At 34.7% G+C, this 22,014-nt stretch overlaps 1 protein-coding gene across 49 annotated transcripts in view; it reads right to left on the minus strand.

Moving 5' to 3' along the window:
- Positions 1 to 22,014, minus strand: part of RIMS1 (regulating synaptic membrane exocytosis 1) — a 490,044-nt gene that overhangs the window by 226,933 nt on the left and 241,097 nt on the right. The gene's annotated exons all lie outside the window — the stretch shown is intronic.

Below are 22,014 nucleotides of genomic sequence, written 5' to 3' on the forward strand. Positions count from 1 at the left end.
ATGGAACAAACAATAAAAGATAGGCACAAAAGAAAAGGTCAAGCTGTATATCTTCTCTAGCTTGTTAGTAATACACTAACCTTGGGTTTATATTATGCTATAAAAGTTTCCACGCACATATTTACTAGAGCAATAAATTTGGGGCTGGGTGTATTCATATGAGACTACTCTGATACCATTTCCACTTGAGATGTTATTTTGGAACAGTCATCTAGAAACATATCCACTGATAAATTATAAGATGTTTTACCACTTAAAATAAATCTATACAACAGCTCTCCTCTTGGTGGCATTTAAAATGAATGTAATAATGAGGACAACAATGATAACAGAAATTATGAATAATAATAGCAGCAACACCAAGTAGGCGGAGCTAAAATAGGTGCCTACGGCCCTGTGAGCCTTCTTCCAAATACCTCCAGTCCCTCTGCTTTGTGGTATAATTCTACCTCCCTGCCTCAGTTGCTTTCCTCTGAACACACGTCAGTTTTCCTTTGTACTTCAGAAACAGCACCCACCGGAAAGGCTGCTCACCAAACTCCAGGCCCTTGTTTTCACAAATACTGACTCAGTCAACAATTACTCAAAAAAATCACAAATGGATGAATAAGTCCCAGGTATATTAAGTGAGAAACAATATTAAGATAGTAAAAGATGAAGCCTTGCTTACTGGCAAAAAGGAGAAAATGTACTAGTAAAAACATTTGGATGAATAGGAGAAAAACTACAATGGTAGCTATAAAATAAGATAAAAGGTAAAGTGAGAATAAGAAAAAGATGGAGAAAAATAATATATTTTTGACAAAGGAAAGTTCATCTGCTTGAACTGTTAAGCACTGTTGCTTTCCAAGCAAGAAAACTCAAATGAATTCATAATATGGGGAAAACTAAGACAGAGATGTTTACTATAAAAAATGTAAGATTGACACAGTTTATTAATGCATTCCTCTACGCTTCCGCAGGTCATAAAATGAAGTGAACTAGATTCACAAAGGCAGTTAGTTGACTTCCCGTTTGCTAAGATGTTAAACAGTTCATTTCATAAGCCTATAACAAAATAAAGGAATTATGGAATATATCTGTAATTTAAAATGCTTCCCAAATGAGGAGATATTGTGCACGATGTATCATGATCTCTTTAGGTCATAAATAAGGTCCCTCAGAAATTCTGATTGATTGAACATAGTCTTAACAAGGATAACATTATAAAGGCAATATCCCCGGGGCCAGGACTTCATGCCAATAATACTGGTTATCCTCTGCCCAGACCCTGGATGGGGACAGGTGATATGCTTCCTCACTGGTTGCCTCTTTAGCTGACCAAACAGTAATGAGGTCTGAAATCACGCAATTCAAAGAGATTGGTGAGAATCTTTGACTATTTTATATCACTAAGGAGAAATTAAATTTGTATTTACTACACTATAAGCAAAATATTATTCATTATCAAAAGTAAGTCCTTTTCTACAAAATACTAAGGTATATTTCGGGTTAATATAAATTTCACTTAGAGCAATACAGGAAACACAATAAAATATACAATTTATACAAAAATTCCAAAATGGAGTTAAGTTAAATAAAGAGGCAGAAAGGAACATTAAAATACTGGTAAAAAAGAAGGGTAAAGGAGACTCTTCTTTGTACATTTGAATATTTTCTAGAAAATTGTTATCATAATCTTATTTAGATTGTTTCATATTTTTTTTAAAGATTTTATTTACTGGGGTGCCTGGGTGGCTGCCTTCAGCTCAGGTCATGATCCCAGCGTCCTGGGACTGAGCCCCACGTCAGGTTCCTTCCTCAACGGGGAACCTGCTTCTCCCTCTCACTCTGCCTGCAGCTCTGCCTACTTGTGATCTCTCTCTGTCCCTGTCAAATAAATAAATAAATAAATTTTTAAATTTATTTGAGAGAGAGAGAGCATATACGCATAAGCTGGGGAAGTAGAGTCCACCCTGAGTGTGAGCCAGACACAAGGCCCAATCTCACAACCCTGAAATCATGACCTGAGCTGAAACGAAGAGTTGGATGTTTAACCCACTGAGCCACCCAGGCACCCCAATTTTCATATTTGTAAGTGTTATAAAGATGGGCCAATGAAAAGTAACTGCCAGATTCGGGCAAGTTCCAAATTTTGAATATGTGCAGAACTGCCACAGGAGTGATAAAAGCAAACAAAATATGGTTATTATTAAATATTATTACAATTAAATATTAAAATTCATTTAATTTCATTTCAAATTGATTCAAAAGGTCACAGTTAGTACCTAGAAGCAACAACTTTAATATTTTCAAAATATTATTTATTCATTTAAGTCTGGATGTTTCATTAATTTTGTCTATTTTTAACACAGGAAAAATTTTTCCTATACTTTATCTGCTTGTGCACACATTTTAAATTTTGTATTTCAAAATTAATTATAAGCTTGGTCAATCTATACTCTAATCTGAAATCAAAAGTAACTATAAAAATAAAAATACTTTTTATTAAAATACTATCTCCCAATCTCTACCATTAGTTATATAAATTACTCTTGCCACAGAGTTTGCAAATAAAAAAGAAACTCTTTATATGTGTTGTAAGGAAAATAGATGACAATACAATAGAACATTTGTTGTACTTTTCAACACAGTTCATATCAAACATTTCAGGCATGTATAAAAATGAGCCAAACAGTTGCTGAGAAGCAACACCGTTATAAATTTTTACCAATTGTCTTTTTGAATTTATTATCAAGTATTATGCTTGCCTACAACTATAGATAATCCAAAAAGTGAGATAATAATCCAAAAGTGGGATTTTTTTAAAAAGAACAAGACACAAATCTTTCTACAAAAAAATTCAATTTATTTAAAATACACACACACACACACACACACACACACACACACACACACACCTTTTTAAAGACTGCACCATGCAGGATTATACCCTGATTAAGTACCCTGGGATGTGTTCCAAACTAATCTAAACCAAAGCAAGTCTGTGTAATACCTTATCTTAACAATTTACAGATGTTAAGCAACCAAATACTAACTTAAATGAAAGATTATTGTGATGGAACATGGCTTCTGAAACTCCATGCCATACATCAGAAATAATGAACATTTGAAAATTTTATTCAGAACTTTTGCACTAACAACATTTTAAATTCCATTTAAGGAATCCTTAAGAAATACAGTAGACCATTTTATGGCAGAAAAATGATATTCAGATGGAAGAAATACTTTATATTTGCCTTCACATGAAATGTTTACAGATCCAGACACACAGAGCAGAAAAAATGAGCCTTAGATTTACTCTCAATGATATTACTAAGGTGATTCATGGCAATGAGGTACAGAATTCCTATATTAATACAAATGTGTTGCTTATAAAAATCCATCTGAGGTAATTAGGATTGTAACATAAAGAATAAATATAAGCATGAAGATTTTTTTAAAAAAGATCAAATGTGAAAATACTGACTTTTATTCAAAGATAGTTACACTACCATTTTGAAAAACATGGAAAAGAAAACAGGATATTTGGCTTTATTATAGATGTCGCATTTTCTGAGTACCTTTATTCATTTTCCTTACTTTCTCTATTCAGCGAAGGCACTCTAGCAGAAGCTGGGGACAAAATTATCAAGGTGATATTTCAACTTTTTTGACAATAGTAGATGAGATAGAAGAAAATAATTGATAACTAAGTAGGTGAAAATGAGAGTTCTCTTTGACACTTGCTTCTGTGTGTGTGTGTGTGTGTGTGTGTGTGTGTGTGTGTGTGTGTGTATTTCTCCCAGTCTTTTGTTATTTTTGTTACTATTTCATGGATTTACGTTTTTCCTTTTGAAAGCTTATAAAATACATGAGCAAAGAAGTGAACTGATATATATTAGGTTTTAATAGGGTCCTTCTGGTTGCTGTGTTGAGTTAAGCATAAAATGTAGGGAATCAATTGTGGAATTTTTGTGAACTGAATTCTAATATTGCTAATTTTTTTCTCTTTTGGTTCATCTTTGACAAATATGTTTCCCTATCCTTAGATTATCTACTTGTGTAATTTTGTTGGAGGCACATTTTATATATAGCACAAGACTGAACTATTTCTTTTTATTCAATCAAAGAATCTTTGTGTTTTAGTAGCATCCAAATACACACCAATACTTATTTTCTATGTCCTGACTGACATTAAAATATGTTCCTCCATTGAGACATAAGATATGGTATAAGATGTTCTTCCATTCATGGAAAGTCAATGCACACACCTGCACTCCGGATACCAACCCTTCTGCCCAGTGAGGACTTCATTCATTCACTGACCCCTTCATTTTCCTGTGTCTTCAACCTTGCCTTCTCTATTACTCCTTCCATCTTAGCATATAACTATTTAAGCATATAAAATAATCAAAACTTTTCTTTGAACTTGTTCTCTCTCTAGTCACTTTTTCTCTATCCTCTTTAAAATCAAGCTACCTCAAAAAAAACTAAAAATAAAGAAAATAAAATCAAGCTACCTGATAAAGTAACTTAAATTAATACCCTCTCCACTTCCTTATATCCTCTTTATTTCTCAACAATCTGACTCTAGTCCCCACAGCTGTATTTAATTATCTTTCATAGACATTAGTGATCTCTTCCATGGTGCTAATTTCACTTATAGACACTGAATATATGGAATTTGTCATTACCTATCTTTTTTGGTTTCTGGATATTAATGATAATGTTCTGTTCTGGTCTAATCTAACTTGCATTACCTCCTCTCATATTCCTCTATAAAAATCTTCCTTCTTCACTCTCTTATTAAATGTTAATGTTACACAGAGCTCCATTTTTGCTTCTCTGCATTTCTTACTCCAATAGATTCCATGTGAGATGGAAACAGGATTTCCATATTTTTATCACAACCCCTTCTGAAAAATATTTTTCAGAAGGCTTATATAATAAATGAGTATTTGTTTAATAAATTGTACAGATGACTACTACATTAACACATTATTTCCATTATAAAAATGCAAATAGAAACTAAATCAATGAGATTTAAAAAGAAAATAGCACTTTAATTTTATTTTGTATCAAAATAGACTACCCTATACTATAAACTTTAGACTTTAAAATCATAATCTCTAGCTTAGGAATCTAGTAGATACCCTCTTATCTACTGCATATGGCCAATTGAATGTAACACAGGAGACTCAAACTTAAAACATACCAAACTGAAATGATTGTTTTCCACAAAACTTGCTCTTGTCCTTCATTGTTTTCTCAGTTAATAATACCACCACCCACACAGTAAACCAAGCAATTAATCTGAGGATGGTCCTAGCCTACTCTCTCCCTAATGCTTCATCAAATCTTAACTCTGATTTCTGAATATCATGACTCAAATTTGCTTCCTCACATCTATTCCCACTGTACTGACTTATTTGAGGTCATGATCTCTTCATATCAAGATTTCTATAACTGATATCCTAACAGATTTTCCCCCTCCTATTATTGCCCCTGCAATAAATCTTCCAACCCATTTTCACATCTTCCAAAATTTAAATTTGACAAAATAACTCCCTGTATTCAAGATATAATTATAACTCTTGTTTAGCATACTGTGGTTCTTTCCTACTTTTTCAACCTCATCAACAGCCATTTCCCACATATACTCCATTCTCTGGTTTTCTGAACATTGTGCAGTTCCTAGAATTTGTTCCAGATGTTTAGCTAAATGACCTTGTTTAAAGGTTCACCCCATTTCCAAATGGATTATATACATTTTATAACATCTGCACTTTTCACAATGGATACAGTACTTCATATATTCATTGATGATATAAAATCTGCATATATATCTTATCTCACATAGTAATGTATAATGAAGAAAACCAACAAAATTATTGTGTATACATTCAATGCAATCTCTATCAAAATACCATCAACTTTTTTCATGAAGTTGGAACAAATAATCCTAAAATTTGTATGGAACCAGAAAAGACCCCAAATAGTCAAAGGAATGTCAAAAAAGAAAACCAAAGCTGGTAGCATCACAATTCTGGACTTCAAGTTATATTACAAGGCTGTAATCATCAAGACAGTATGGTATTGGCACAAAAACAGACACACAGATCAATGGAACAGAATAGAGAACCCAGAAATGGACCCTCAACTCTGTGGTCAACCAATCTTTGACAAAGCAGGAAAGAACATCCAATGCAAAAAAGTTTCTTCAACAAATGATGTTGGGAAAATTGGACAGCCACATGCAGAAGAATGAAACTGGACCATTTACTTACACCATACACAAAAATAGACTCAAAATGGGTGAAAGACCTAAATGTGAGACAGAAATCCATCAAAATCCTAGAGGAGAACACAGGCAGCAACCTCTTCCACCTCAGCCGCAGCAACTTCTTGCAAGACACGTCTCCAAAGGCAAGGGAAACAAAGACAAAAATGAACTATTGGGACTTCATCAAGATAAAAAACTTTTGCACAAAAGGAAACAGTCAACAAAACCAAAAGACAACTAACAGAATGAGGGAAGGAATTTGCAAATGTCTTATCAGATAAAGGGCTAGTACCCAAAATCTATAGAGAACTTATCAAAGTCAACACCCAAAGAACAAAGAATCCAATCAAGAAATGGGCAGAAGACACGAACAGACATTTCTCCAAAGAAGACATCCAAATGGCCAACAGACACATGAAAAAATGCTCCACATCACTCGGCATCAGGGAAATACAAATCAAAACCACAATGAGATACCACCTCACACTGGTCAGAATGACTAAAATTAACAAGTCAGGAAACAACAGATGTTGGTGAGGATGTGGAGAAAGAGGACTGCTCTTACACTGTTGGTGGTAATGCAAGCTGGTGCAGCCACTCTGGAAAACAATATGGAGATTCCTCAAAATATTGAAAATAGAGCTACCTAAGACCCAGTCATTGCACTACTAGGGATTTACCCCAAAGATACACATGTAGTGATCTGAAGGGGCACCTGCACCCCAATGTTTATAGCAGGTATATTCACAATAGCCAAACTACGGAGAGAGCCCAGATGTCCATCAACAGATGAATGAAGAAGATATGGTATATATATACAGTGGAATATTACTCAGCCATCAAAAAAAGAAATCTTGCCATTTGCAATGATGTGGATGGAACTAGAGGGTATTATGCTAAGCGAAATAAGTCAATCAGAGAAAGACAATTATCATATGATCTCACTCATATGTGGAATTTAAGAAACAACAGAGGATCATAGGGGAAGTGAGGGAAAAATAAAACAAGACAAAATCAGGGAGACAAAGCATAAGAGACTCTTAATCAAAGGAAACAAACTGAGGGTTGTTGGAGAGGAGGTGGGCAGAGGATGTGCTAAATGGGTGATGGGTATTAAGGAGGGCACTTGTTGTAATGAGTACTGGGTGTTTTATGTAAGTGAGGAATCACTAAATTCTACTTCTAAAACCATTACACTATATGTTAACTAACTATAATTTAAATAAAAACTTTAAACATTTAAAAACAAGATAAAAAATTCATGTGTAATTCTTTATGGTCAAAAATATTTTATTCTGGCTTGTAAGTTTTGTGTAGTACCATACTAGTAACCCAGAAATGGGTATAGCTGCATCTTTATGAGTCTTTATCCAAATACTAAACTGCTCTTGTTCAAGGTAACTTTAGAAGGCCTCACAGAGAATAGCTATTGGAACCATTAAGCTGTACAAACAATTCAAATATTCTTATCAAGTCAAATGGAATACCCACCAAGATAGACAACAGGTTGGCCATTAAAAAAACAACAACAACAAAACTCAAAACATTTAGAGAACTGATATCACATAGCATATATTCTCTGATCAAAATTCAATAAAATTAGGGGTGACTGGGTGGCTCAGTTGATTAAGCATCTGCCCTTGGCTCAGGTCATGGTCTTGGGGTCCTGGGATCAAGCCCTGCATCAAGCTCTCTGCTCACAGGAACCTTGCTTCTCCCTCTCCTCCCTGCTCATGCTCTCTCATTATCTCTCTCTCTCTCTCAAATAGATAAAAAAAAAAAATCCAAAACTCAATAAAATTAGAATATAATAACTCAAAAATTCTGGAAATAGCATAATTTTGGAAATTAAGCAAAACATATCTAAATATGACAAGGCCAAAAAAAATCACAAGAGAAATTAAAGTATGTATTGATCTGGATAATAATAATAATGTAACCTGTCAAAATTTGTAACATGCACCTAAAACATTTCTTAGAGAGAAAATTGTAGCATTAAACACTCCATTGCAAAAGAAACAATTACGGCACCTGGGTGGCTCAGTCGGTTAAGTGTCTGACTCTTGGTTTCAGCTCAGATCAAGATTTAAGGGTCGTGGGATCAAGCCCCACATTGGCCTCCCCACTCAGTGGGGAGTCTGCTTCTCTTTCTCTTTCCCTCTCCCTCTACTCCTCCCCCCCTACTCATGCTTTCTCTTTAAAATAAAATCAGATCTTAAAAAAAGAAACAATTATAAAATCAATGATCTAAGTTTCCACCTTAAGAATAAAATTAATGAATTAACAAAAATAATTAAATATAGGGTAAAGAAGAAAATAATAAAGATGAGAATGGCAACTAATAAAGTATAAAATTTAAAAATCAATAACCTAGAGAAAATCAATAAAATAAAAAAATACGGCTCCTGGAAGGGACTAATAAAATTGATTCCCTGACTGATCAAGAAAAAGAATAGAAAATGCAATTACCAAAAGAGTGGACATCATTACAGACCCTAGATTAATTAAAAAGATAAGTGAAAGAATATTATTACCAATTTTAGGCCAAAATGAATTAATTAACATAGATTAAATACAGCAATTCCTTAAAATTTTTCAAATTAGCAAAACTGACACAAGAAGAAATAGAAAACCGGAATAGCCTTTTAACTAGTAAAGAAATTGAATTCATAATTAAAGGACAACTTACAATAAAAATTCCAGAACCAACTGTCTGCACTGGAAAATTATTTTAAACATACTCGAAGAGTAAATTATACCAATCTTACAAAAGCTTTTTTTTTTTTAAATTAAAAAAGAGGAAAATAACCTACTTCCACCTCTAAACTCATTTTATAAGGTCAACTTAGTCCTAATACTAAACTCCTGATACAGGAAACCCTGTTATTAGAAATTAAAATTAGAAGTCAATATTCCTCTTATGAACAATTATATGTCAACAAATTGTACAACATAAAAGAAATGAATACATTCTTAGAAACATGCAACTTTGCAAGGCTGAATCATAAAAAAATATTAAATCTGAACAAATGGATTACTAGTAAGACTGAATCAATAATCAAAAACTTCCCAATAGTCAGAAGACTAGGTTCATAGTGAATTACACCAAACATTTTAAGAATTAATAGCAGTTCTTTTCAAACCCTTCCAAAAAACAGAAAAGAAGGGAATACTTAAAAAAAAAAAAATTATTTATTTATGTATTTGAGAGAGAGAGTGAGAGTGAACATGGGGTGGGGGGGGGGACAGAGGGAGAGACAGAATCTCAAAAAGACTCCCCGCTGAGCCTGGAGACTGACATGGGGCTTGATCTCACGACCCTGAGATCATGACCTGAGTCAAAATCAAGAGTTGGATGCTCAACCAACTGAGCCACACAGGCACCCCAAGAAGGGAACACTTTTCTACTCATTTTACAAGGCTAGCATTACTCTAATATCAGACAAGGACACTACAAAAAAATAAAATCACGGGCCAATATCTCTGATGAACAGAGACGTGAAAATCCTCAACAGAATATTAGGTAAACCAAATTCAACAATACACTAGGGATCATTCAACATGATCAAGTGGGACTTATTCCGGGGGTGCAAGGGTGGTTCAATATCCACAAGTCACTCAATATGATATACCACATTAATGAAAATAAAGATAAAAATCATATTATATCCCAATAAATGCAGAAAAAGCCTTTGGCAAAATTCATCATCCATTTATGATAAAAATTCTCAACAAAGTGGGTATAGAGGGAACTTACCTCAACATAATGAAGGCCATATGTAACAAGCCCACAACTAACATTATACCTACTGGTGAAAAGCTCAAAAACTTTTCCTCTAAGATCAGGAACAAGGCAAGGATTCCTGCTATCCCCACTTTAATTCAGTGCACTATTGGAACTCCTAGCCATAGCAGTTAGGCAAGAAAAAGGATTAAAGGCATCCAAATTGGAAAGAAAGAAGAAAAACTGTCACTGTTTGCAGATGGCATGATGTTATATTTAGAAAACCATAAAGGCGCCACCAAAAAATTTGTTAGAATTAATAAATGAATTCAAAAAAGTTGCAATATAAAAATCATCATACAAAAATTTTGTTTCTATACAGTAAAAATGAACTATCAGAAAGAAAAATAAAGAAAATAATCCTATTTACAATTGCATCAAAAAGAATAAAATATTCAGGAATAAATTTAACTAAGGAGGTGAAAGACCAACAACTGGAGGCATTATGCTTCCTGATTTCAAACTATATTACAAAGCTATAATAATCAAAACAGTATGGCATTTGTATAAAAACTGACACATAGATCAATGGAATAGAATAGAGAGTCCAGAAATAAACCCAAGCTTATATGGTCACTTAATTTATGACAAAGGGGCCAAGAATATACAATGGGAAAAGGAAAATCTCTGTGGTAAATGGTGTTGGGGAAATTGGGCAGCACATGCAAAAGAATGAAACTGGATCTCTACCTAGCAGATACACAAAATCAACTTGAAATGAATTAAAGATTTGAACATAAGATCTGAAACCATAAAACTTCTGGAAAAAAATATAAGTAGAAGCTCCTTGACATGTTCTTAGCAATGGGTTTTTGGATCTGACACCAAAAGCAAAGACAACAGAAGTGGGACTATATCAAACTAAAGACCTTCTGCACAGCAAAGGCAATCATCAACAACACAACAAGGCAACCTACTGAGCAGAAGAAAATACTGGCAAATCATGTTTCTGTAAAGGGATTAATATCCAACATATATAAAGAACTCATATAACTCAACAGCAAATAAATAAATAAACAAACAAATATTAAAATGGGCAGAAGATCTGAATAGAGATTTTTTCAAAGAAGACATACATATGCCAATAGACATATGATAAAGATGTTAAACATTACTAATCATCAGGAAAATGCAAATCAAAACCACAATGAGATATCATCTTACACCTGTTAGAATGGCTTTTATGAAAAAGACATGAAGCAGCAATTGTTGGCAAGGATGTGGAGAAAAAGGAATCCTTGTGCACAGCTGGTATAGTTACTATGGAAACAGTATAGAGGTTCCTCAAAAAATTAAAAGTAGAACTACCATATGATACAGCAATTCCACTTCTGGGTACTTATTTGAAGAAAAGGAAAGCACTAACTTGAAAAGACATGCACACTCCTATGTTTATTGCTGCATTATTTACAATAGCCAAAACATGGAAACAACTTCAGTGTCCATTAGTGGATGAATGGATAAAGAAAAGGATATATATACACATATGTGTGTGTATACATATAGACATACACATGAAATGGAATATATGCAGCCATAAGAAATTGTGAAATCTTGCCATTTGGACAACATGGGTGGACCCTGAAACACATTATGCTATGTGAGATAAGTCAGACAGAAAAAGACAAGTACCATATAAATTCACTTATATGTAGATCTAAAACAAAAACAAAAAACAACAAAAAACTACACAAAAAACCCAACCTCATAGATACAGAGAAAGATTGGTGGTTGTCAGAGGCAAAGGGTGGGTGGTGGGCAAAATGGATGAAGTGGATCAAAATGTACTAACTTCTAATTCTAAAACAAATAATTCATCAAGATATAATGTACAGCACAATCACTAGAATTAATAATAACGTATTGCAGGGCGCCTGGTGGCTCAGTTGGTTGAGCATCTGACTGGTTTTGGCTCAGGTCATGGTCTTGGGGTCATGGGATTGAGTCCCAAGTTGGGCTCCACACTCAGAGAAGAGTTTGCTTGAGATTCTCTCTCTCCCTCTCTCTCTGTCTCTCCCACCATCCACTCTCTTTCTTTCTCTCTCAAATAGATAAATAAATCTTTAAAAAAATAATAATGTATTACATATTTGAAAGTTGCTAAGAGAGTAAATCTTAAAAGTTCTCATCAAAGAAAAAATTTTGTTACCACGTATGCAAAGATATGTTAAATAGACATTGTGGTGATCATTTCTCAATATATGGAAATATTAATTGTGTTATACACCTGAAACTAATATTGTAAGTCAATTATACCTCAATTAAAAACAAAACAAAACAAAATCTCTCAAAAACATAGTAAGATGTTAAGTTTAAACCCAAATAAAATGCCACTACAGGAATATGAACAAATTACATGTTCCAATTAAAGGGGAAAAAATTGTAAAACTGAATTTTGTAAACAACATAATTGAACTATTTGCTAATTAGAAGAGATACTCCTTGAATATTAGGGTACAGAGAGATTAAATGAAGAAAAATCAAAAGAATTATCATGCAAACAATATCCAGAAAAAAGCTCGTACAGTTAAAATAATATCAGATCAAGTAGAGTTGATGCAAGAAGACTTACTAGAGATTAAAAAAAAAAAAAAGGCGCATTTCCATTGTGATAAAAGATTATGCACCTCAAAGACACTAAATTCTAAATTTATATACATTAACAACATAGTGTCAACATATATAAAGCAGAACTTGACAAATAAAAATAGGCAAATCACAAGTATAATGAGAGATATAAACACATCTCTAAGTCACTGAAGAACATGAAGATAAAAATCAGTAAGGATTTAGAAGAATTGAACAAAATTTGGCCTCATCAATACCTGAAAGTAGTGTGTTCATTAGCTACAGAATAACAAATGTGTGAATGTGTGATTCTAAAAGTGCTCTATATATTTGATGCAATCCTACCCCAACATACACAAAAATTCCCACCAAGTTTTTCTAGAAATATATAAGGTCATTCTAAAATTATTGTAGGAATGCTAAAGGCCAAGAAGAACCAAGATAATCTTGAAAAAAATAATTTCAGAGACTTACATTGTTTTTATTCCATTATCCCTATCTCCAATCAGGCAAATTGCTTTTTTAAAGCCTCAGTTACTCGGCCATTGCTCAGTCATTCCTCTATTATTTAGACAGATGATTCTTATCTATTCTAAAAAATACACATCCATATAAGATAACTATAGGGTAAGATCTGACAGTTGTTTCTTCTCTTTTTTTGATTGAAGTGTAATTAACATACAGTGTTATATTAGTTTCAGGTATACAACATAATGACTCAACCATTCTATATATCATTTACTGCTCACCACAGTAAGTGTAGTCATCATCTGTCACCAAACAACACTTTTACAATCTTATTGACAATATTCCTTATGCTGTGCTTTTTCATCTCCATGACTTATTTATGTTGCAACTGGAAGTCTGTAACCTTGGGGTGCCTGGGTGGCTCAGTTGGGTAAGCGTCTGCCTTTGGCTCCGGTCATGATCTCAGGGTCCTGGGATTGAGCCCTGCATCAGGCTCCCTGCGAATTCTGCTTCCCCCTTTCCCCACCTCCCCCTTGTGCACTCACTCTCTCCCTCTCTCTCAAATAAGTAAAATCTTAAAAAAAAAAAAAAGGAAGTTTGTACCCTTAATTCTTTTTACCTCTTTCACCCATGTATCCCCCCACCTCCTCTTTAGTAACTAGCTATTTGTTCTATTTGAGAGTTTAGGGTTATTTTGTTTCTGTTTTCTTTTGTTTCTTCATTTGTTTTGTTTCTTAAATTCCACATATGAATGAGATCATATGGTATTTAACTTAGCATTATACCCTCTAGGTCCATCCATGTTGTTGGAAATGGCAAGATCTCATTCTTTTCTATGGCTGGATAATATTACATTGTATATAAATACCACGCCTTCTTTATTCATTTATTTATTGAGGGACACTTGGCTTGCTTCCATTATCTTGGCTACTGTAAATAATGCTCAGTAAACATAGGAGTGCATATATCTTTCCAAATTATTGTTTTCATTTCCTTTGGGTAAATATCCAGTAGTAGAATTACTGGATCAAATGGTGTTTGTATTTTTAATTTTTTTGAGGAATCTCCATACTATTTTACACAGTGACTGCACCAATCTGCATTCCCACCAATAGTGCACAAGGGTTCCTTTTTCTCCACATCCTCACCAACATGTTATTTCTTGTCCTTTTGATTCTAGCCATTCTGACAGATACAATGTAATATTGTGGTTTTGATTTGCATTTCCCTGATGATGAATGATGTTGAGCATCTTTTCATGTGTCTGTTGGCCATCTGTATGTCTTTATTGGAAAAATGTCTATTCAGGTCATTGGCCCATTTTTAATCAGATTATTTGTTTTCTTGATGTTGAGTTACAAAAGTTCTTTATATATTTTGGATAATAACCTCTTATCAGATTTATCATTTGCAAATATTTTCTTCCATTCAGAAGGCTGGTTTTTTTTTTTTTTTTTTTTTAAGATTTTATTTATTTATTTGACAGAGAGAGACATAGCGAGAGAGGGAACACAAGCAGGGGGAGTGGGAGAGGGAGAAGCAGGCTTCCCGCAGAGCAGGGAGCCTGATGTGGGACTCGATCCCAGGACCCTGGGATCATGACCTGAGCCGAAGGCAGTCGCTTAACCAACTGAGCCACCCAGGTGCCCTGGTTTTTGTTTTATGGTTTCCTTTTTTGGGCAAAAACTTTTTATTTTAGTGTAGTCCCAACAGTTTAATTTTGCTTTTATTTCCCTTACTTAAGGAGATATATCCAGAAAAATGTTTCTGTAGCTGATGTTAAAGAAATTTCTGCCTACGTTTTCTTCTAAAAGTTTTATTGTTCAGGTTTCACATTTAGGTCTTCAATCCATTTCAAGTGTATTTTTATATGGTGTATGAAAGTGGTCTAGTCTCATTATTTTGCATGTAGCTGTGCAGTTTTCCCAGCACTATTTATTGAAGAGACTGTCTTTTCCCCATTGTATATTCTTGCCTCCTTTGTCAAAGTTTAATTGATAATATAAGTGTGGGTTTATTTCTGGGCTCTCTATTCTATTCCATTGTTCTACCCATCTATTTGTGTGTGTGTGTGTGTGTGTGTGTGTGTGTGTGTGTGTGTGTGTGTGTGTCAGTACCAAACTGTTTTAATTACTACAGCTCTGTAGTATATCTTGAAATCTGGAAGGTAATACCTCCAGCTTTGTTCTCCTTTCTCAAGATTGCTTTGGCTATTTGGGGTCTTTTGTGGTTCCACACAAATTCTAGGATTATTTGTTTCAGTTCTGTGAAAAATGCTGTTGGCATTTTGATAGGGATAGGGATTGCTTTAAATCTATAGGTTGATTTGGGCTGTAAGGACATTTTAATAATATTGGTTTGTCCAATTCATGAGCATGGAATATTTTTCCATTTGTTTATGTTGTCTTCAATTTCATCAATGTTTTATAGTTTTGGAGTGCAGATCTTTCACCTCCTTGGTTAAATTTATTCCTGAGTATTTTAGTATTTTTGGTGCAATTATAAATGGGAATATTTTCTTAATTTCTCTTTCTGCTACTAGTGTTTAAATGTCTGTATATTAATTTTGTATCCTGCAACATTACTGAATTCATTTATTAGTTCTAGTGGTATTTTGGTGGAGACTTTAGGGTTTTCTATATATAGTATCAACTCATCTACAAATAGTGAGTTTTACTTCTTCCTTACCAGTTTGGATGTCTCGTATTTCTTTTTCTTGTCTGATTGCTGGGGCTAGGACTTCTAATACTATGTTTAATAAAAATGGTGAGACTGGACATTCTTGTCTTATTCCTGTTACTAGAGGAAAAGCTCTCAGTTTTTCACCATGAGTATGATGTTAGCTGTGAGGTTTTCATATATGGCCCTTATTATGTTGGGTTATGTTCCCTCTAAATCTACTTTATTGAGAGGTTTTACCACGAATGGATGTTGTACTTTGTCAAATGCTTTTTCTCATTTATTGAGAGGACCATATGGTTTTTATCATTCTTTTGTTAATATGATGTATCACATTAATTGATTTGTGAATGGTGAACCATCCTTTCATTACTGAAATAAATGCCAATTGACCTTGGTGAATGATTTTGTGTATTTTTGAATTCATTTTGCAATATTTTGTTGAGGATTTTTACATCTATGTTCATCAGAGATATTGGCCTGCAGTTTTCTTTTTTTTTGTAGTGTCTTTGTCTGGTTTGGGTATCAGGGTAATGCTGGCCTCATAGAATGAATTTGGAAGCTATCCTTCCTCTTCCATTTGGAGTAGTTTGAGAAGAATAGGTATTAACTCTTCTTTAAATGTTTGTTAGAATTCATCTGTGATGCCTTCTGGTCATGGACTTTTGTTTGTTGGGAGTTTTTAAATTACTGACTAAATTTTATTACCACCAATCAGTATTTCAAATTTTCTATTTCTTTCTGATTCAGTTTTGAGAGATTTTATGTTTCTAAGAATTTATCCATCTCTTCTAGGCTCCCCAACTTGTTGGCATATAATTTCTCATAATATTCTCTTATAATCCTTTGTACTTCTGTTGTGTCAATTGTTATTTCTCCTCTTCCATTTCTGGTTTTATTTATTTGAGTAAATAAATGCCTCTCTTTTTCATGATGAGTCTGGCTTAAGGTTTGTCAGTTTTGTTTATCTTCTCAACGAACTAGCTCCTGGTTTCATTGACTTTTGTACTGAGTTTTTAGTCTCTATTTCATTTGTTTCTGTTCTAATCTTTTCACTTCCTTCTTTCTACTTGCTTTCGGTTTTAGATAGAATGTTCTTTATATGTCTATTGGGCCCATCTGGTCTAATATGCCATTCAAAACCATTGTTTCCTTGTTGATTTTCTGTCCAGATGATCTATCCATTGATGTAAGAGGAATGTTAAAGTCCCCAACTATTTATGTATTACTGTCAATTTCTCCCTTTAAGTCAGTTAAAAGTCAATATGGTGCTCCCATATTGAGTGCCTAGATATTTATAATTGTTATATCCTCTTGTTAGATTGATCTCTTTATCATTGTGTAGTGTCCTTTTTCTCTTGCTACAGTCTTTGTTTTAAAGTCCATTTTGTCTGATATAAATATTGCTTCCCCTGCTTTCTTTTCAATTCCATTTTCATGGTAAATATCTTTCCATCCCTTCCCTTTCAATCTGCATGTGTCTTTAGGTCTGAAGTGAGTCTCTTTTAAGCAGCATACGGATGGGTCTTGTTTTTTTTTATCCATTCAGTTGCCCTATGTCTTTCTATTGTGGTATTTAGTCCATTTACATTTAAAGTAATTACTGATAGGTATGTACTTATTGGCATTTTGTTACTTGTTTTCTGATTGTAGTTCTACTCTGTTCCTTCCCACTTTTCTTGCTCTCTCCTCTTTTGGTTTGATGGCTTTCTTTATTGTTATGCTTGAATTCCTTTCTCTGTGTGTATATCTATTATAGGTTTTTGATTTGGGGTTACCATTTAGTTCATATATAACATCTTATGTATATTGCAGTCTATATTATGTTGATGGTCACTTAAGTTTGAATCCATTTCAAAAACACTAAATTTTTACTCCCCCCTCCATATTTTATGTATATTATGTCATATTTTACATCCCTTTATTTTGTGAATCCCTTGACTGAGTTTTATAGATTTAATTGATTTTACTGCTTTTGTGTTTTAACTTCCATGCTGGCTTTATAAATAATCTACCTTTATCATATGTTTGCATTTAACTGTGAATTTTTTTCCTTTCCTCATTTTCTTACCTCTACTAATATCCTTTTTTTACACTCAAAGACTTCCCTTTAATGTTTCTTATCAGGCTAGTTTAGTGGTGATGAACTCCTTAACTTTTGTTTGCTTAAGAAACTTTATCTCTCCTATTCTGAATGATAACCTTGCCAGGTAGAGTATTCTTAGTTGCAGGTTTTTTTCTTTTTGCACTTTGAATATATCATGCCTGTCTCTTCTGGCATACAAAGTTTCTGCTGAAAAATCAGCTGATAGCCTTTATGGGATTTCCCTTGTATTTAACTATTTTCTTTTCTTTTGCTGCTCTTAAAATTCTCTCATTATCACTACTTTTCACCACTTTAATTATTGCGTGTCTTGGCATGGACCTCTTCGGATTAATTTTGTTAGAGGCTCTTCTATGCTTCTTGGATCTGGATGTCTGTTTCTTTCCCAGATTCAGGAAGTTTTCAGCTATTATTTCTTCAAATAAATTTTCTGCCCCCTTCTCTCTCTTCTCTTTCTGGGAAATGTGAAATTATTACAATGCAAAAGTTATTACCCTTGTCGATGTCACTGAGTTCCTTAACCCATTCTCACTTTTTATTATTCCTTTTGCTCTTTGCTGTTCAGCTTGGTTGCTTTCCATTACCCTATCTTCCAGATTGCTGATCATTCTGCATTCTCTAATCTGCTATTGATTCCCTCTAGTGTATTTTTTATTGCAGTTATTGAGTTCTTCATCTTTTTAAAAATTTTCTCTTTTTGTCTGAGATCCTCCATTCTTTCCTCATGCTGAGTGAGTACTTGTGACCATTACTTTGTATGATTTACAAGGTGTATTGCTTACCTCCATCTCATTTAGCTCCTTTGCTATGATTTTGTCTTGTTCTTTCATTTGGGAAATATTCCTGTGTCGTCATTTTGTCTAACTCTGTGTTTGTTTCTAAATATTAGGACGGTCAGGTATGTCTCTTGATCTTGAATGCAGTGGCTCTATAAAGAAGAGGTCCTGTGGTGCCCTGAACACAATGCCCCCTGGTCATCAGAACCATGTGCACAGCACTTTCCCTGCACTACCACCTGAGAGGCTTTCAAGTTAGTGAGCCAGCCCAGCACTCAGACCAGATATTTGCCCTTAGTTACTCTGAGGGGCTGCAGTCACTCCAAACTGCAGAACACTCTCTTATGCTGCCAGTTAAAAGCCTCTAGTGTGCAGATGTGTGTGGTTATCTACCCGCCTCCTGAGGGCAATAGTCAATTTGGAGTGGTGCTGGTCCCTGCCAGCAATGTTTGCAGGGTTTATCTGGGTGAGAACTATTTGAGAGGAATGCCAGCTGAATGGGGCAGGTCTGCATGGGGGCAGGGTATATGGTCCTACCAGGATAGGTGGAGAGTGTCTGTGCTGGTTCCCATGTGTCCAGCTATCTAGGTTAAAGGAGAGGAAGAGAAATGGCACCCACTAGCACTTTTGTTTTTAGAGAAGTCACCTAAAAATCTGTCATTCCAGTTCATGTTCTGAGACTAGTAAATAAATCTCTTTCATATATACCCTGGGCACTTTTCAAACTGCTACTTCTAGTCTTCTGTTGGCCAGGTTATTTGTTAGGCTAGCTCTTTAAGAGCAGGAACTCAGTTTCCTATTGCCCTCCAGCTGTCTTGGAGCTAAGTCCACTGATTTTTAAAGTACCCAGAGGTCCCCATTGATTTTAAAAACTTGCAAAGTTAAGCTCCACTGGTTTTCAAAGCAAAATGCTATGGGGTCTTATCTTCCCAGCGGGAATCTCCTATGCCTAGGGTGGGGTCTCATCCTTTTGCTTCCCCGGGAGATGCTTGTGGCATCTCTCCCTTTTGTGGTTAGTCTCTACAGGGGTTTGGTTCCCAGACACATCTCTGCCCCTCGTACCTTTTTCAATGTGGCCTCCTCTCTACAATTAACTGTAGGTCTGTTCTGCCAGTCTTTGGGTCACTTTCAGAATCAGTTGTGCGCATGTAGTGGTTATCTTGATGTTTCCATGGGAGGAGGTAACTCAGGATCTTCCTATTCTGCGATCTTCCTCTATCTCCCCTCCTTTGTTTTTAAGGCCCAGAATATTTCCCTAACAGGGATCCCACGTGAACATAAACTCACATTCAGAGGATGATTATGTCCAAAAAGCTGTGTATAGACAGCCACAGGGGTTTAGTACTCAAGGTGCTGGCATGGGAGTTTTCAGAGGGTTCAGAAAAGGGGACCTTGTAGTTATAAATTTTTAAGAATGCTTGAATGGGAATTTTGATAAATTGTGAGAGGGTGATTGTAGAGTAGCATGAGAAATTCCTGGGGGCCACTGTCCACTTTTGTGGGGTTTGCATCTAGGAAACCCATCAGGTTCTCTAGTGAAGAGCCACAAGAAAATCCTCCTGTTTTTCAGAAGAAAAGCTGAACATGAAAACCAACTCTTCTTAGATCCATCAGAGAGTGTTTTTTTTCTTTTTTTGTAATGCAAGTGCCTCACTTAAGCTCTGATTGCTGAGGCATCCACTTCAAAGAAGCATCCACTTCCCTGATGGCTCTGTTTAATAAACACATTACCAGCCACAGACTAGATAAAGAGCAAGCCCACCACCCTGCCCTGAGGCTCCTTTGTCTATGAGGTTTGGGTTGATTTTGATACCTATATGGACTGCCTGGTTTTTCTCTTCCCTTGCTTTAAATTCCTGCTGTTACGTTTGAAATACACCAACCAAGAGTGAGCCTCAGAACTCTATGCCCTCGTCCTAGGCCCCAATAAGAGCAAAATTCCAGGCCTGCTTGTTTTCATTCTCTCTTGCCCTTGCCCTCATCCTCATGTTGTCTGTCTGTCCTCAATGTGTGGCTGGAGGTGTGCCATGTAATTTCCAGGACTTAAAAGTAACAATTTTTTTTTTCAAAGTTTCCTGATACCTATTGCTAAGGGTGTCTTGCAATCACCACAAGGACTGCTCCAGCACAACACTGGTTATAGATAGACTAAGACTGGCACACAATACCTGCAAAGGATTCACAATGGCTGTATGTCTCGGATTTTCTGGTACTCTCATATTGATATAACTTAATTATTTCAATAAATGTAGATTAATGACACGTTAATTATATGGAGATACATGATTATGCATTTGTAAGAATTTTCACATTAACCAATTAACCAGTTTACTTTTCCTTTACATTCTCATAGCATGTTTTTAATATATTTTTTCCTTCATATTAATGTCCAGTTTTTTTTTTGTTTTTTTTTTTTTGCAGTTATCCTCCCTATTACTGCAGCTCCTTGAAAGGCAAGTCTTTATTTTCTTTTAATCCTTTTACTAGACCAACCATCCTATGCTCTAGACAAAATTGATGCTCAATAAATTTCTGTTTAATTGTTTCCTTTGCATTTTAGAATTGTACAATTAATACATCCATCCATTGGTCAGTTGTCAGTAAGCATAGTAATATACTGTTCCCTAGTAGGAGCCAAAAACCTCAACCAAAAGAAAAGGGAAAAGATTCTGCTTTTTGTAAAATGTGTAACTCTTTCAATATATAATTATCTTCCCAGCTTGCAAATTTATAGCTGTTTCATCTATATGTATATATATTATTCTCTTTCCAGGAATCAAGTAGTCTGCCAAGCAGAGACAATTCATCTCACAGAACAGCAAAGATATTATGAAACAGCATAATCACTTGCATATTCAAGTTTATAATTAATTCTATGCTTTCATTAGGTGAGAGTTATGTTTTCAACTGTGTCTCCTCTTGCATCTTTTTCTTTCCTCCTGCATCTTTTATACCTAATAAACATGCAAATAAATTCTGCCCTTTATGCCTTGTGCATTTCAAAATACGAACATTAAAAAAAGTTTCTGTAGCATTACAACCACCTTATACAAGCAAATACATAAATGCAACTGTTATACTCATCAGATTTTCCAAAAATACATTTAAGGAGACAGCATTACTGATTGGCAGGCCCCATCTATAATCCTCAATAACCTTGTATCAAAATAATTGTCACATCAAATTAAATAATTGTCAGTCATATTAGGTCTGCTTCCCCTGGACCCTCCTCAGAATCTTTCCTAAATTTCCTCCAGAATGTTCTCCCTTGGGACACCAAGTACACAAACCTGATTTTGTTTGACTGCAAGTGTGTTGCTACTGTTTATTTGATTGGTTATATAATAATGCAAGTTTTGGTTTTGTTACA

This window comes from Halichoerus grypus, chromosome 9 (assembly GCF_964656455.1).
Source record: "Halichoerus grypus chromosome 9, mHalGry1.hap1.1, whole genome shotgun sequence".
In the NCBI taxonomy this organism is placed as follows: domain Eukaryota; kingdom Metazoa; phylum Chordata; class Mammalia; order Carnivora; family Phocidae; genus Halichoerus; species Halichoerus grypus.